Genomic DNA, 15576 nt, shown 5'->3' on the forward strand with positions numbered 1-15576 from the left:
TGTAAGGCTAATTTCTCTACAATCTATTACTTTTGTTTGCACAGCAAAACACTTTCTGCACTAAGGAACTCAACAATTAATACTGCAGATTAAATGATGAAAATTCCTTTAGAAGAGGAACACACTGACAAATAGGAGCAGCCATCAACACCTGCACATGAAGTTCACTGTGTGTCTGGAGGAGACCTCGCTGTACTTTTGTTAAAAAAATTGGTAGTAATAAAAAGCAGAGGCTGCATTCCTGGGTTGCTTATGCCTGGGAGCCTGAGGGGAGCCACTGCCCGAAGAGTGGCTGCCTGAGGGGAGGCAAAGCCCTGGGCTCTGCCGAAATACATTTTCAGCACCTGCTTTCTAAATGCTAAGAAGCAATATAATTGTTTTAAATTAAAAATACAGGCAAAAACAAACTAAAATGAACATGCGAATAAAGCAGAGTAGTCTTCTAAGTGACACTGCAAACTAACTCCACCAGAAATGTGCTTTCAACAACCTCAATTAAAGAGGTGTTATTAAAATTAACTGATTCTAAAGTGATTTTTAAGTGATTAAGTGATTTTAAGTAACTCAGAATAAAATTAGACAACCCCGTCCCACGGCCTGCACCCAACCTCGCAGCCAACCCCGCCACCTCCGGCCTCTCTCCCCTCAGCAAAGCGTTCACCCCCAGGCCGTCTCCGGCTTCTTTCCCGGGGGAAAGCGAAGCGCCCACCCCCTGCCCCTTTCTCGCCCCTCAGAGCAGCGCTCGCCCCGGGCCGCCCCTGTCCCTGTCGCCCCTCAGAGCAGCGCTCGCCCCGGGCCGCCCCTGTCCCTCTCGCCCCTCAGAGCAGCGCTCACCCCGAGCGGCCGCCCCTGTCCCTCTCGCCCCTCAGAGCAGCGCTCACCCCGAGCCGCCGCCCCGCCGTCGGCGCTGCCCCACGCGGGAAGCAGGGCCGGGCGCTCACTCGAGGACTGTCGGCGGGAAAAGGGAAGCAGCGGCCCCCGCAGGCCAGCGACGTCTCCAGGCGCTCCGGCGGGTCCGCGCCGCTCGTTCCGCCCCGCCCAGGCGGGACCCGGTGCTCAGGGGCGGAGCGGGGCATGTGCTGCCCGGCCGCCCGCAGCCCGCGGTGCGGCCATCGCGGCCAGGGAGGCGCGGCCTGAGGAGCTTCCACTAGTCCCGGTTATTCTAAGCCCCATTCAATCTGGATTTGAACACTTTCAGGGATGGGGCATGGGGCATCCACACCTTCTCTAGGTAACCTTTCGTCAGGGCCTCACTACCTGCACAGCAAAGGATTTCTTCCCAATATCTAATCTAAACTCATCCTCTCTCAGTTTGAAGCCGTTCCCCCTTGTGCAGTCACTGCCTGCCCTTGTAAAAAGTCCCTCTTCAGCTCTCTTGTACCTTTAGGTACTGGAAGGTGCTCTGAGGTCTTCCCGGAGGCTTCTCCAGGATGAACAGCCCCAGTTCCCAGCCTGAGCTCATAGCAGAGGTGCTCCAGGCCTCTGAGCGTCTTTGGGGACATAATTACCCATGGTTGAACCAGTAACCACAATTTGTTTCCTACAAATTCAGAAAATGGCTGTGAGAGCTATGCAAAAATCTGAAATTTGATACATAAAATTGATGCATTTGTATTTTAAAAGTATTTGAATTTTGTCCTGCGTCTGAAAAGATATATTACTTCATCTCCCATTTCCAACCTATTTTCATTTTCCTTTGTACTTTTCCCTCTTTCTTTTCTATACAAGGTGTTTTTCCCTTTTCTTAAACTTTTGTCTCCCACCTTCATGTCCCTATCTTCATGGGAAAATATACTTCATCCTCAAGACTGTTGCAGTTTTATGCTACTCCTCAGACATGATCTCAGATGTTCTCAGTGCTGTGCAATTAAGCTTTCACCAAAAAATAAATTAATCTGATCTATTTTAGTGCCTACATTGTTGTACTTATTATTAAAGTGTATAAAATTAGTGATGGATTTTATTGTTACATGTTCTGTACAGCAGGGGAATAATTATCTCTGTTCACAGAGAAGTAGCTGAAGCACAGCTATTTTGCCTTAAGTCATTTGGCATCTGGCTGTGACAGCGTTTCAGTCTAAATTACCTGTATTTAAGTCTAGGATCCTGTCTGCCAAACTAAGCATTCTCAAAAGAAAAGTGAACAACACACCTGATGGCTGCTGAGTTTTCTCTCAGTGGTTTAGATACCGCCTACTAAAGTCAGAGGAAAGACTCCTCCTGCCTCACATGAACCTCCAGCCCGCAGCTCCAGCCTGAGCAAAGCTGAGTGGATCAGAGGCTGCTCTTGCAACAAGAAGGAAAATTAGGTAGGAATTGGTGGGATTTCAAGAAACCCACATGCCAAGTTGCTCAGCATTGCATATCAGAGTAGGCACACCTGTATGTGGGAGATTGTGGGGAGACAGGACAATCATGGTCATACAGCCTTCATCATCTCCCTGCCCCTTGTTCCTCTGTCCCTAAGATCAGCCCAGTAATCCTCATGCCTAGGAAGAACTAATACCAGTAAGGCACTAAGAAATACTTCTCTGTCATTCAAACCTCTCTCGCAAAAAAATTAGGCTTCCTTGTAGCTTAAAACATCTAGACAAGATGGCCCAGCACCATGTCCAGTTGAATCTTAAAATTGTCCAGCATGGGGAATCCACCACTTCCTTGGGGAGATTATTCCAAAGCCTGTTTTTTCTTATTGTGAAACATTTTACTCCTGTGTCTAATAGGAATCTTCCCAGAAGTGATTTGTATCCATTACCCTTTGTCTTTACCATGGGAATCCATGTAAAAAAAGAATTTCCATCTTCTTTGTATGCACTCTTTAAATACTAGAATGTGGTGATAAAGCCTCCCCTGAGCCTTCTCTACTGACAGCTGAGCAATCCCATTTCTCTCAGCTGTTCTTTCCATGCCAAACTTCTGAAACCTTGATGTCCTTTATGGCTCTTCTCTGGTGCCTCTCCAGCCTGTCCCCAGCTCTGTTATGTAGCAGGGACCAAAAGTGAATGCAGCATTTCAGGTGTAGCCTGGCAAGCACTGAGTGGGGCAAATACTTCTTTATCTGTGCTGGTGATGCCCTTGTTGATGCAGCCCTGAAAGCATCCTGTTGGCTTTCTTTGCTGCAGCAGCATCCTGTTCACTCATGGTGAGCTGCTTGTCCACCAGGAACCCCAGATCTGCTTACACAGTGCTGCTCCTCAGATGGGTAGATACCAGCCTGTGCTGCACTTCTGGATTATGTTCTACAAGGTGTAAGACATTACACTTGACCTTGCTGAACTTTATGATGTTCTTGTTGGCTCACTCTTCCAGCCTGTCCAGGTCTCCCTGCAGGGTAACTGAGTGTCTGTCAGAGGTAACTGAGGAGAGTGCTCTTAGCACGGTGGCTGATCAGGAGCGACATCCCAGGAGCTGCACGAGGCTGGTGTGACTGGCCTGCAATTGTTAGAAAGAGCTTGAGCTTACCTGCATGTAGGTTCTGTAATAACTGTACCAGTGCGTCACTAGCTCCAGGATCTAAATGCCTAGGAACGAGCTGAGACACCACTGTGCTACCTGCTGAAAAAGGACAGTCCAAGCAACATAAAATGAACAGAATTTTTCCCAAATGTAACTTGCTTAGAGCATTTGAGTGATCATAGTCACACTTGGGATTTGCCATGTATAGATCAGATGTGATGGTGGTGGCAAGCAGCTTCAGCAGAAATGCTGTCCTCTCCTGAAACGTGGAGGGAAGATGGGGCTTTGTGCATGGTGCTCCTTGAACACCCCTGGCAAACTGTGCTGGCTCAGAATAAAATAGTTACACAATGAAAACAATTCCCAAATGAAGAAAATAATAACTCTTTGTGTAGTTTTGCCATGATGTGAAATGCAGGAATCAATTCAGCCCGCAGTAATTACATTCCAACAGACCAGTCCTCTGACAAATACAGAAGATGGGAATTGAGCAAGCTGGACTCTGCTGCCAGCTCCTCCTCGGCAGTGCCAGACATGGTCCTTTGACACCGGTGGTCTCAGAGGAGTGTGGGGTATCACTCAGCACATCTGCTGTTTAAGCCACCTCATTGTTCTCCCTTAAAGTGGAGTTGCTAACACTTTAGCTGAAGGAGAAAAAAATAGCTTTGTAAGCCCTTTCAGTGGGCAAAGATATAGAAATACTCTGGGTGAGTAACAAATGTCATCTGTAAACTGAGCAATCAGATGAACATTTCCTTTCCTTTTTCTTATATAATAAAGCATGAGCCAAAAGCCAGAAGTACAACCTTTTGAATATGTGGGCCAAATTCTGCTTCTGCCTCTGCAATGCAGAGCTTGTCTGCAGCAGACAAATCTGTTGTGTAGGACTGTCTGTCTTTCAGATGGTAAATTCTCTCAGGAATTGTTTTCCTCAGCATTTGTACATGCCAAATAAGAGCTATGGCTGGCTAATTAAAAGGTACAGTAATTAATTTTGATTTAACACCATGCAAGTGGTTTGGGGAAGGACTCTCTCTGTGACCTGTCGTTGTCATTCCCTAAGTATCTGTGGCTGCCTCCTGGGGATAAGATACTCTTCACATGAAAATGGGGCTTAAGCACAGGTATTATAAGAGTCAGAACTGTGAGCATCAGTTCTAGGGCTGAAGCTATGGGGAGTCTATTCCTTTTCTTCTGCCTTTAAGGAAGAACTGCACTAACCAGGCTCTATTTTCTTAACCTGATTTTAATCCTTCTCTAAAAAAAGCCCAGAATAAAAGGCAAAAATCAGATTAAATTCTGCCAGGTCTGTTGGAACACATTAAACACATACAGGTAACATCAGTGGGACTGCAGACAAAGTGTGCAGCAAGGTAAAAGCACAAATCTTAAACAGACTGGGGCCAGAGTATACTGATGTCTCTGCAGTTGTCTTTAAACATCTAAAAGACCAAATAAGAAAAGAAGCATTTGGGTACTGAAGTGACTGTGTTACAGAGCAGCAGTGTGAACTTTGCAGCTCAGCTGCAGAACAGCAGCAGTAGTGGCAAAGAGCCCTTTCTGAAAGCAGAGCTTAGACTTGTGCTGCATGGCAATTAGCAAGTGAGTGTTGCATGGCACTGCTTTCTGAAAAGAGACAATTTTTACTTATCTCTGTTCCACATCTGATTTTTTATGTATTTTTAGAAATATGGAACGCACAGTGTAATTTGAGCAGAGCAAGGGCTAGACACTTGCCTTTAAAGTGTTATTTGGAGGTTTAATTTGAGGGCATGAGTGCTCTCTGCAACCTACTTCCATTTGTGTTTTCAAATTAATGTTTTTAAAGACATATGACTGACTCCTTTGCTGCTTAGAGGTGATGGCTAGGACATTGCTTAATTACCTGAAGCAGTATTGTCTTTCATCTTTCCCAGAATACTGAAAGATTTATAGTTATGATGGCACTGAAAGGTTTACAGATTGATTTTTTTCTAAGATCCCACTGTTGTTTTTAAGGATCAGTTAAAATGTTTTGTCCTGGTTTTGGCTGGGATAGAGTTAATTTTCTTCCTAGTAGCTGGTACAAAGCCGTGCTTTGCATTTAGGATGGATTTAGAATAATGTTGATAACACACTAATGTTTTTAGTTGTTTCTAAATAGTGTTTACACTATTGTCAAGGACCTTTCAGCTTCTCATACCCTGCCAGCAAGAAGCTGGGGTGGGAGGCAGGGAGGAAACACAGCTGGGACAGCTGATCCCAGCTGGCCAAAGATTATTCCATACCAAATGGCATCATCCTCAGGACATAAACTGAGGAATAGTTGACCAGGGTTCAGTTTGGGAACTGTCTGGGCATCAGTCAGTAAGTAGTGAAAAATTGCATTGTGTATCACTGGGTTTGTATATATTATCATGATTATTATTTTATTTTCTGTCACATTAAACTGTCTTTATCTTGACCCACAAGTTTGAGTCTTCCATTTCTCTCTCTTGCCCTGCTGGAGAGGCGAATGAGCCAGCAGCTTTGTGGGGCATAGTTGTTGGCTGGGGTTAAACAGCAGGTTTTCAAGTAGCATTTTCTAGGACCCCCAAATTTGCAGTTGCAGCTCTGAAATTCCAAATATCTAGAAAGGATATGGAGAAAAAGAACTTGCTCTGAAATAACTCTCTCAATTAATGTTTGTAAGTGAAGTTATGCAGCACATTCTACTTTGAAGGTCATCCATGATATAAACTGAAGAAATCATCACTGCATCATTGGGTAGGTGATGTTTTCATGCATGTAGGTATGTGTATGCTTTTATCCATATATAAAAATAAATTAGTCAAAATAAAGCAACAATCTGATCTAACATTAAAGATAGCCTTGCTATGAGTAGGGGATTGGACTAGATAATTTACTGAGGTCCCTTCCAACCTGAATTATTCAGTAATTCTAACTTGCTTTTCTATTGTTATGTTTAAGATGTTACTTCAGGAGAGATGCCAATGCTCATTTTAGCTGAGCTGCTATAGCAAATACAACTGCTTTCACTTAGCAGCTTGTCTGCTAAGGTATTTTTTCAATTTCTTTTTTATTAAATAAAATGTGCTGTGCTCTGGATTCCAAAAAGCTTTGTGTTCCACTGAAAAACTGCTGATCCCAGCACTGAAATGTAGTCCAGATTTTTGATGCCCAGCAAAATTTTCACTTTCTTTTTTTAAATCAAATCAGAATGAAGTCCCAGCAGGTGCTAAGTGCTAAGTGAAGCTGTTTATTACCTGTACTGGATTGACTCTTGCATGGCATGTGGGCGCAGAAGGTTTTGACATAATGTGCAGGGGTTGGTTATGGAGAATGAGATGTGGTTTACTTAAGAGAGAAGATTCTATTTGTCATTACTTGTGCACTGGATCTTGCAAAAAGGAGAGGCATCTTCATAACCATCTCTCTGAAAAGTGCTGCGGTGAAGAATCCCTGCTGTAAGGCAGCTGCTCAGGGCTGCGGGCTTGGATAGTGCCATGGAATGTCTGACACGAGATCCCTTGTTAACATAAACACATGTGTTTAAATAAGAAGAGAAAAAAAACTCATCCAGACTGAAACAATTTATAGACGCATGCCTGAAATTGTCTTGTGTGAAATCACAGAATTAATTAGGTTGGAAAACACTTCTGAGATCATCGAGCCCAGCCTATGACCCAATACCAACACCGAGTGCCACGTCCAGGCTCTCCTCAAACACCTCAGGGACGGTGACTCCACCACCTCCCTGGGCCGTCCGTTCCAGTGTCTGATCGCCCTTCCCGTGAAGAAATTCTTCCTAATGTCCACCCTAGACGTCCGCTGGCGCAGAGTGCACTAATACCGCAGCATCATGTCCTACATCCAGCCGCTCGGAGCTTTTAGCACCGTCAGTGGCTCGCGGGCTTTCGGCGGCGCGGGTGGGACCGCGGCAGCACGAGGGCGAGGGAAGGCGGCGAGATGGGTCCCGCGTCGCCTGCTGGTCCCGGTGGCTGCCACGATCGCCCGTTCGCCCCCGGCCCACCCGGAGCGGCACCGCAGGGCCCGCAGGAACCGCGGCCCCGCGGGGCTGGGCCGGCCCCGCCGCCCGGGGCTGTCCCGAGCCCGCCCCCCCGCCGCCGGGCCCCGCCCGCCGCCGCCATCTTTGTTGATGTGTCAGCGCGCCGGGCCGGGCGGCCGGCGGGGAGCGGGACCGCGCTGCGCCCGCCATGGCCGCGCTGCCGCCGCTCCTGCCGCCCGAGTAGCGACCGGGTGAGGGTCGAGCCGCAGCAAGGGCGGGCGGGTGAATGGGTGGGTGGATGGATGCTCGGAACTGGCGCCTTGGCACTGCTGGCGTCCCCCAGCCGCGGGCACTGCCCGGCTCCTCGAGGGACCGGCGCGGAGAGGCCGAGGGCGCCGGCGCTGGACGGGACGGGACGGCACGGGCGCTGCCCGGCGGGCCCGGGAGGGGCCGCGGAGCCGCTGATCCGCTTCACTGTCAGCGGGAGATAAACGCTGGGGGACGCGGGGGCGGGGGAAGGACGGGCGGGAGGCAGAATTCCCCCGGTGGCGAGGGGGAGGCAGAATTCCCCCGGTGGCGAGGGGCTGTCCCTGTGCAGGTGGGGGCGCTGGGCTGGCAGGGTCCCGCCAGGGCCGTGGGCGAGGCGCAGGAGGAGGGAGCGAGGTGGCGGCAGGGCCGGGCTGAGGTCCTGCCGTAGCAGCACCTTCAGGTCAGGACCTCCGAGCGGGTAGCGCAGGCTCCTGTGCTGGCTCGCAGTCCCTTTGTTACTGTACAGCTTTCTTTTCCGTGGTGTTAATTACGTTGTGCTGTTTCATTGACTGCGTGTTGATTTTCTGTATGGGTAAATAATTAGATAACAAAGCCCAGCAGCTGTTATGAAGGTTATTTTCTAGAGCCGGCTGCGGTGTTGCGGTAGGGTACGCGTCCTTGTTTTTGCAGATGGTATTTGTAAAAGCTGCCTGTCCTTATAGGTTTGAAAGAAGGACTTCAGCAAAATGATTATGATGTAGGCTTGCAGATTTTGGCTCTTGTCCCAGAAAATAGTCTGCACAGGTGAGTCTGGTACATGTGTACTTCCAACGAGACTCCCTGCAGACCAGAAGAGGATTTCTTAGGGAATTGAAATGTGTGAAGATGACAAGTATGGCATTCCAGCTTCAGTGCTGCTTTGCTTTATCTTCTTGTAGAACTGCTTTTCAGAAGTTAAAATGTTGCAAGCAGAATACACTAAAAATCTAGGTATGGCACCTATGTCAGTATGTTTTGTTGTATAAGGAAATGATTGCAACTGTGAGCCACAGCTGTGTTTCTCTGTGGGCAAGGAAATGTAGTCACTGGCTGCAGTAAATGCTTATGTTGCACTTGACTTTAGGGAGGAGATGGTTAAGCTCTGGAGATATGAGAAACTGAAAGTATGAAGATGTTTCAGGAGGCTGTTAGATGACATTTGAAATGTCATTTGTTTTATTTAAAAATAAAAACTAGTTCTATATTGACTTGAGCTCTTTCTGAAAATCGTCAATCATCTGTTCTTGTCTGGTTTTAAAACGGTATTTTTCTGTCATTTTATAAGACTGGATTTGGAGTTGTTGAGAGATGTTTGTTGGCATTGTGAGGTTCACTGTTTCAAACTGTTGAGAAGAGGGCTGAAGAACCACATACAGAGAGTGGTTAATTTGGTTCTAATTAGCAGCTCTGTTGCTTAATGCTATATGAAGCTAATACTGAACTTCCTGAAGCTGGTTTTTAAAAGAGCTATGAAAAATAGAACGGCAATGTTTTTCCGGATTTGTGTTATTAAGCATGTTAAATTAGTAGATGTGGGGTCCAAGAAGCAATATCCTCTACTTAGTTCTGGACTGAACTGTTCTGAACTTATTTTCCAGTTGCCAAAGACAATATTGGATAGCCTGATGGATAATACTTACCTTCGTGTCATAGTCCAAGACCTGCTGCCTCAAAATGAGCGTGAAAAAAAACTAATCAGAAAGAAATCAATGTCAGAATAGAGGGGAAAATCATGACCCTGATTTCAAGAAGTACATGGAATACTCATATTGTAATAATATTGTCTATAATACTGCATCTTAGATTAATTAATCCACAGTCTTCTATAGAGCTCACAGTTGACTTTTTCACATCCTAAAGGATTGAAGTTACTTATTTGTTTTCAGGGATACTGAAGAAACTCTAGGAAAGTCAGGTTTGAAAACAGTGCAACTCTGCTATCCCCCCAAATAGTGTTTTTCAGTATGTAGTGACCATACAGACAGTAATTCCATGGCTGGAATTTTACAACTTTTGACATGTTCTGGAAACAACATTTGAAGAGAGCCATTGAAAGCAAACATGCTGCAGTCTCCAGTGCCAAATATGCCAAAATCCATATCTTACCAATGCCATGACACTACAGGTTTGTAGGAATGTCTGCCAGAGCTCTGTCTTCTGTAGTGTGAACAAGAGTTATGGCTCTGACACAGGTGTGGAAGAGCTGTCATAGAAGGTGTGTTTTGTCCAGGTTGTGTACTCAGTCATAAATTTGATTTCTTCCCCTCCCTTAAGGCATTCTTCTTTGCACAGGTGATGTTATCAGTGTCAGAAGGTGAATGCAAACTGGGTTCCAGTAAGGACAGAGCTGCTCCTGGCCTTGTTATAAGCAGAGCTAAAGACAGGGTGGTAAAACCTGAAAGGTGACAGTAGTGCTGTTGCTGACATTGAATTCATGGGTTGCTGAAGTAGAGACTTATTTTACTGACTTGGAAGAGTAAGAGTTGTTCTGTGCTGAAGACACACAGAAGATTGCAAACCCTGAAGTATCCAAGCCTCATGTGATGTTCACAGTAAAAGGATGCTCTTGCTAAGGTGTTGTTTTCCCCTGATATACGAGTTTCCAATGTTGGGGCTCCTGTGACAAAAAATAACACTCTCGGAGTGTACCCCATGACTTGTGTTATGATGGGAGCAAATCCAGCCTCACTTGTTAAACCTTAACTGATGAACTTTATTTTGGGGTTGTTAACTCCAGACTTGGAGTTAATATGACCATAATATTAACCATGTGCATGAGTTTGATAGAAAACCTGGTGCTGCCTTTAAGGAATTGTAAATTTCTGTTCAACGATCTAACTTGTGATGTAAGCAAAGGAAAGCAAATATAAAATCTGAGTAAACCTTATCTTCTAAAGTACTTGTCTGATGTTGAAAGAATAGATAGAAATGCTGAGCTTTGCACCTTAGCATTGCAATTGGTGTTTAATGAAGTCACATTAAACCCTGAGAAGAATAATTGAGTTGAAGTGTTAAACTGATAAAAGCAAGGAAATCCTGCAAGTACCACTGTGTATGTTCACTGTTCCTCTCCTTCCCTTCAAGCACATGCATCAAAGCAGGTCTTTGTGTGAGTTGAGTCAGAAGCTGTGTCAAGTTCTGCCTGGGCTGGAGAACTCGGTGTCCCAGTGTACAGCCAGCTTTTCCATTTCTATTTGATCTTGGGCAAAAGTGAATTAATATTGGGACACCTAGTGTGGGTGAGACTCTGGTTTGTTTCTTTTGCCTCCTGTATGTGCTGTCTGTAAGTACAGGATGGCTGTGAGTGTGTGACATCTATGGCCACCCTTTTTTTTGTGTGGAGTACAAGCAGGGGTGATCAGCATCATCTCTTCTTCAGTTTAAGAATTCTGTTTTTTTCTTAGGCAGTGTGATGTTCTCCCATCCAGTTCATCTCCTTTTAGTGGGTTTCATAACTTGGGTGGCTTGCTGCTCTGATTAATGTTGGATGTGGAACTGTAAGCAAATACATAAACCTGAAGCCAGAAGGAGTTTGAAATTCACCTCACATTAGATTACGTAAAATATCTGGTTTTTTGGATCTTTTTACCCCAGTCCCTTTCAATTTAGTTCAAACCTTTGTTTTGTCTCTCTACACAGCTGCTATACAGTAGAGCAGCATTTTGTATCTTATGTAAACGAGAACTTCTTTAGCAGAATCCTTTTTTTTTAAACAAACTTCAATTGAAAATGGAGTTATGTCTAGTACTTGAGCTTCCTGTTTTGCAGTGTTACCTGGTGATGTAGTGCTTAGTCTGAGCTGTTTGTGACAGGGCTCTTGTGAAAGATACCATGCAAAACACAGGTAAGCTGGGTATTAACTGGAAACAATAGGAACATGTGTCTTGCTGATCACTGTGTTGACTAGTAGACAGTAGCTGTGGAAAAAGTAGCCTTAGGAAAAAGAAACCAAAAACTTCATCCAACAAGTAAAAGTAAAAAGGTGTAGTCAGTCTGTTCGTTTAGGTAAAAGTACTATTAGGATTACAGTGAACTAAAACAAACTATAAAATTTCCTTTCAATTTTGTTTTTAGTCTTACTGTCATGTAAAATTCTTACCAGGAGTTCTGATGCAATGACCGGTTGGCACTGACTTGGAGAAGCATTTTAGTTTGCTTAAGTAATGATTATTGTGTAATAAAGATGTGAAAAGTTCTTGAAGACAGGCATTTTGCAATGAACAACACAACTGTAAGAAGCTAGAAATGTTTTAATACCCCAAAATTACTCTTTAGGGGTCTTGTTGGGTTGTCATTATACACGTGGTAGCACATAAACTGCCTAACAGGTTCATCTCTGACCTGAGTGTTATAGGTTGGAAATTGAATTAAAATGGCAACTGATTCTAACAGTTGTCTGGCTGTTAATGGTTCCTTTAATATCTCTGGCTTAGGAAAATGTCTTTAAAGGTAATAGAAAGTATTTTATTTTTCTGTTGTGATTCATCTGAGATTGTGTTTCTAATGGAATATTTTATAGCATGATAGGTAAAGGAGACAAAGAGATCTTTGTGGAACAAACTGTTCAGGCAAGTTTTGTTCTTTCCAATGAATGCTGGGCCATTTGTGAAGCTTTTTTACATTGGGTTGCTGGTTGCTTCATATGTGTGTGACTTGTCAAGAAAACTCTACAAATCATTGTTATTCTCTCCAGTATTCTTCAGCCAATAAATCCTAGTTAAGTCTTTGAAATACAAAGTCCATCTCTGGTGTTAGACTGGATTATACTGCATCTCACATTAACTCTTGAATTTGCAGTTGTACTGTCTCCTTTTGTTGCTCAGGAACCTACAAGAGGGAAGTGGGTCTGTAACTGAACTGTGCAAATGGTGCTCATGTGCAGCTTTTGCTTTTAGTGGGGTTTTCTGATGAGCATCAGAGCTTTATCATGAAAGTCTTTTGTCTGTTGACATTTCAGTCATATGTCACTTTCATCGATGCATGAGTGGAACTGTAAGGCAGTATAAAAAAATCTCTTCAGCAGAGCCTTTAGTCTGTACTGCATTGATTGGGAAAAGAACCAACCTGTTACTGCACTATAAATGATAAATGTGCTTTTGGTAAAGTTATGTATTTATATTTGCTTCATGAGCTTCAGTAGCTGCTTACATGAAGAGAAGTGCTTCCAAGGTGGGATTCTTGAGTGTAATGAACCATGTATAAAAATCAATCTGTGGATTGGAATTTAATATTATATATTCTTTAATGTGAATGAGTAGGAGGCAGAGTAGTTTAAATGGTGGAGTATATATTGATTCTGAGTTGGCACGTACACTAGCCTCCTTTTTAAAATCCTAATTATTGTTGAATAACAGCTTCCAAGGGTTAAATGTAAAACTGCTATCTCAGGATAGGCTTGGAACATTGCTGATCCTTATAAGAATTTTTGAAAATCATGTCAGAAAAAAGGTATGTTTTGAAACACTGCTCAGTATTACTGAATAAAAGGCAGTCTTTGCTTGCATGGAAAGTAAATCTTAGGTTCCATTCCAGCAGAAAGAGCTGAAGTCTCAGCTCACCTCCAAGTTGTTGCTAAGATGAGGAACTACTTGTGCTCAGTGCTTTTATAGGTCTTACAGAACACTGTAAGACATAGTGGATGCTTTATTTGTAGCTGAGTCCAGTCCATGGGTGTGTCTGGGCAGGTTCCTGAGTAATGGGAGTGATTTACAGTGTGAATCTTCAAAATAGCTGTAAAATGCTCATAACTTCCTCTTGCAAATTCACAGGACTGCATTTTAATTTGCTATTGGGTAATACAGGAAAAACAGTCAGTATTTTCTTTGTAGTTAAAATTTTATGAGGATAATGCTTTTCATTGTAAAAAAAAAAAGTCTGTCTTCCAGACCTCCCAGTCCTAGATTTAGCTGGTAGTTTGGAGTTTTTTAGGAGCCTTTTGGTGTGTGTATCTTGGCTTTCTAACCTGTATTATTTTATTATTGGATAATCTTTGAACGATTGTACAGCTAAGTTTAAAGTATTTACTTTTCAGATATCACACGTATCAATGAACAGGCCTCTTGATGGAGGGCTGTTAGAAAGCCAGAGTAATAAAAGTGAACAGTTTCTGGTATCTCTTCAGACCAGCTTCAGTTTCAGGTGCTTCAGTGCTCTGCTTTGGTTTCTGAAGATTGCAGGTGAACAAACAGGGCAGCCATTGTGAAAGCATTACATTTCTGCCTGGTTTAGCTGGGGTGTAGAATTTTCTGTTAGTCTAGTACTGGGCTATGCAGAGAGAAACCCCACAACTTTCTGTATATGTGGGCAAACTGTATGTCTGCTTTCCTAAATTCAGTTTTGCCAAAACTGGAGTGATTCATAGATTCACCCAGCCCCTTCAGTATCAAAATGGAGCTATTTTTACCCTTCTTGCACCCACAACATTGGGATCAACTAGCAAACAAAATCTCTGCAAACCCATAAAGAGGCATTTTTGGTTGAATTGGAGAGAAGGATGCAGAAGAGCAGAGCTGTTTTTAAAATCAGTTGGAATGTGTTACAGAGAGCAGTAGCAGTGCCTGGGACAGACAGCTGGTTATTTGAGCTATGTGTTGCTGCCCACTCTTCCAGTGTGGTACTAGGGAAAATAAGTCATTATTAGCTCTCACTGGGGAGCCTGAGAATGTTAAGAATAAACCCCTTTTCTAGCTGTCTTCTTAAGAAACTCTCCAAAGGACAGCCAATCCTTCTCCTGATTGCTGCCACTGGACCCTAAACCTGAACTGCAGAGTTCAGGAACCAGAGCCAATATGGAAGGATAGTGAGTGTTACAGGGCATTTGCTTGGATTTTAATAATGAATTTCCAGTGGAACTGATCTTCAGAATATGCCATCTTGGAAAAGAAAATAAAGAGTAGCAGCAGGAATTTTGTGAGTTATCGTCCAGTTCTTGACAAAGAACCAGGAAGTACAGATCACAAATTACAGCGTGAAGAGAATTGCTCTGAAGGAATTTCTAGGGCCTTATTTTCTAGATAGGTTTCTCCTGTAAATACCTGGACTTTGTTTAGAGGTGTGCAGTGATTCCTTAGCAAGCTTACAGCACACACTGCAGTGACAAAGCAACTCTGACTCCTGAGATGACATCAGTATAAGAGCAGTAAGGACTTCTGGGGACTTGGGCTGCTTGTGTTGGTGTCACCAGGTTTTTCTGTCACTGGACTGCTTGCCAGGCCATGTCACGGTACTTTGGACACTGCTGAGTGTTAGGGTCATCTGCCTGTGACTGCTGGAGCACTGCATCACTCTTTTCCTTGTCCCCCATCTGCTCTCTGAAATGCATCACAACTCTATGGCAGCTCTGAGTAGTTTTGAGACTTTAGTTCATTACTAAAGGAATGTGTGTGAGAAATGCTTTTTGACAATTTTGTGGATTGCACATATACCTTTTTGGAGGGTATTTGAATACTCTGCTGTGACTGATGTGAAATGGAAAGAGGAAGGCTACCTTGTACTTCTATTTAAAAATGAGTTTATTTCATATCCTATAAAACCTGTCTGGATGCTTTTTACATATCCAGAGGTAAAGAGCAAATATGGTCTGAGCTGTTGTGAGAAATGCTTTTTGACAATTTTGTGGATTGCACATGCACCTTTTTGGAGAGTAGATGATTCCTGAGCACAGCCAGGACTGGAAACATCTGCCCAAAGATGATGCAAAACCCTTTCTTGTTGAAAGAAACTAGAAGAATTGACTGCTACTGGCCATTATATTATGTAATGTGTAGTTGAATGTGTCTGGTGTCCAGTAAACTGCATTTGTTGTATTAAGTTTTTATTACTCCCCTTTCAGAAGGTTTTGTGCC

General features: G+C 43.8%; 1 protein-coding gene across 1 annotated transcript in view; it reads left to right on the plus strand.

Moving 5' to 3' along the window:
• Positions 1 to 7598: 7598 nt before the first annotated feature.
• The window catches only part of CCDC186 (coiled-coil domain containing 186), a 35376-nt gene continuing 27398 nt past the window's right edge, over positions 7599 to 15576 (plus strand). Inside the window, exon 1 of the mRNA XM_041461142.1 lies at positions 7599 to 7695. The gene's annotated coding sequence lies outside the window, so the exon portion shown is untranslated. The remainder of the gene's footprint in view (positions 7696 to 15576) is intronic.

This window comes from Pyrgilauda ruficollis, unplaced genomic scaffold, assembly GCF_017590135.1.
Source record: "Pyrgilauda ruficollis isolate IOZ18807 unplaced genomic scaffold, ASM1759013v1 scaffold15, whole genome shotgun sequence".
In the NCBI taxonomy this organism is placed as follows: domain Eukaryota; kingdom Metazoa; phylum Chordata; class Aves; order Passeriformes; family Passeridae; genus Pyrgilauda; species Pyrgilauda ruficollis.